This window comes from Propithecus coquereli, unplaced genomic scaffold, assembly GCF_000956105.1.
Source record: "Propithecus coquereli isolate 6110/MARCELLA unplaced genomic scaffold, Pcoq_1.0 Scaffold231, whole genome shotgun sequence".
Classification (NCBI taxonomy): domain Eukaryota; kingdom Metazoa; phylum Chordata; class Mammalia; order Primates; family Indriidae; genus Propithecus; species Propithecus coquereli.
In genome coordinates this window covers 2,450,798-2,453,416 of record NW_012147853.1, presented here as the reverse complement: position 1 = coordinate 2,453,416, position 2,619 = coordinate 2,450,798, and positions in this window count along the sequence as shown.

Here is a 2,619-nt window from a genome sequence, read left to right as displayed (position 1 = left end):
TTTATATGTATATAATCATATATATTATTATACACTATGGTAAGTTCTATAAATAAGTAGAATTTTACCCTAGCTATTAATAAGAAAGAATCAATTTTAGATAAACTGGTCAGAGAAGAATGATATTTAAACTGCAGCTGGAAGCCCATTGACGTGATTTATGCAGATGCATGTCATGATTAGAGTTGCATATCTTACAGCTCATTCTGTTTTCTGTGTAGCGAATGGATTGGTGTAAATGAAAATTAAAAAATGTAACTATATTTTAGAAGCCATCATTATCACCCACTGATAAAGCCATATAAGATGTAGAAGAAATGGATTCATAGTAGCTTTCGAGAAAGACTCCGGTTTTGCAGACCCAAGCGATCAAGATAACCATGAAATGATTTTTCCCTTTGGCTTCTCAGTATATTCAAAATTCTTTCAATGATAGTCTGTGAAAAAATAGAATAAATATGATAAATGAAATTTATTAATTTATTCAATTGGTTAAAAGCAAAATGTATAATAGCTTGGTTAATATATGCCAGAAAACCTTAGTAAAATGTGTAATCAAAAGACAATAATTTTGATAGTTGGACCTCACCGGGTTAAATAATACTGACATTTGAATTCTAGTGCCCTAGGTAGCTATAAATACTGTTTTAATTCAAACTCCAACCTTGAATCTCTTTTCTTGCCTCTCATTTTCTTTCCATCTATAGCATCTTTGTGTTTGTAATAACTATATCAGAAACACTTTCTGTTTCTGATTGTCTGGTAAACACCATACAGAATAATAATGCATTATCCTCAGAGAGCAACAGTTCATACTGGCTTATTGAAACTGAAATTCTCTTCAAAGACACATTATATTTTAACTCAGAACACCAAGTCAGCTTCCTTTCTTAGACTTTAATCTAAGTCTAAGATTTGTGGTCCGCCTGTAATCTTTGATCTTTGGTTGCATCTTTATTCAACAGTGGGCAACAGAAAGAGAGATAAAACATAGATCACACGGTAATTTTGAAAAAGAAGCATGAACAGTATCATCTCAGGTTACTGGAGTGTTTTTCCTCTTAAATATAGGTGCCAAACCAAATAAAGTTTAACACTTCTTATTGTATCATAATACTAATAACAGAATAAATGTCTACTTATGTGTCTATTTAAAAACCATAGTAATGCAAGGAGGAAAAAGTAGAAAAATTATACAGTTATGAGAAAATTGATTTCTTTTCTCTACAAATCTCAATCTTGGTGATTTTCTTTTTCATGTCTCTTGTAACATGAACAAATGCTCTGAGGGATGATGTTTGAATGTCTCTTCTGAGACCAATGACTGATTTTAAATAAAAATTGCCTTAACCCTAAAAACATAACATGTGGATTTACAATCTGAAGAAATATTTAATGTTTAATCATAAAAGATCGCTTTCCAAGCTCTCATTCTAGCAGTGATACTGTATATTGTTGTTAGAGCAGCCACAGAGCTTCTCTAATATTCTTTTCTTATTTAAAAAAAGAGGCCAATTTACAGCATAATTGTATAAAAAATGAGACTTTGGGCATAACGGGAACAAAATACCTTCTCAAAGCAATGTTGAACTAATGTCCTTATTATAAAATCAACATTCATACTGGATGTATTTATTACTCTGATGTTAAGATCGTTAGACATGAATGTGTGGTAAGTCACTCACATTGCAGAGCTCTCTGCTCATAAAATATAAAAAGTAAGTAAAATTTTAAAAAATGTTCCATTGGAATGGACAGACATCCTACAGAAAATTTTGATTCTCAGTATGATTATAGTATTTATTATGCATTAAAGAATTCAGTGGCAGAAGTATGCTATTACTGTTGAAACAGCTTAGAACATACAATACGTACTATGTTATGCAGTCTGTCCTAGAGGCATTTAGACAATAATATACTCTTGATTAATGTACTATCCCTTCCTACTCTACCTATCACTATAAAATATTCATAATGTGTCTTGAAGGATATATAAGTTCACTTTATAAAATACAGATGTGCCCATTTGCTAAATGGTATTTAAAGCCTTTCGTTAGATTTTTCTGATAATGTCAACCATCCAAGTGCATATTTTTCCTTCTGAGGCAGGTTAGTCTTTGCATTTTCAATTTATTAAATTAAAAACCTATCTTTTAATTGCATTTTAATGATCTCTTAAGGCAAAATATAATGTATCTTACAGTAGGATTTTACACTGTAAAGCTTTTAGCCAATATATAGAAATAATTTTTTTAAAAATGGCAAGTGAAAGATTAAGCTTGATGTTTGTTGTAATTTCAGGAAGTTTCTTTCTTTTCATTTCAAATATGTGTTCAGGTTTCTCTAGAACACACAGAATTATGCCTACCAAACTAGCCACAGTTGATTTATCCTTAGGGTTGGTACACTTTTTGGCAATCTCCTGCAGAAACACTTGGATAGCTTCTCTAAAATGTCTTCATGCTATGAGTTTGATGGTTTGGATAAAGGGAGAGACGTGAACTCTGAATAAAACTCTTACATTTTCCACCTAGAAATAATTAGTGAGACAATTTTGCTTAAAAAACATTAAATTTTGGAAATTAATAAAAGATTGTGTTTTTAAAATATAAATAGAAG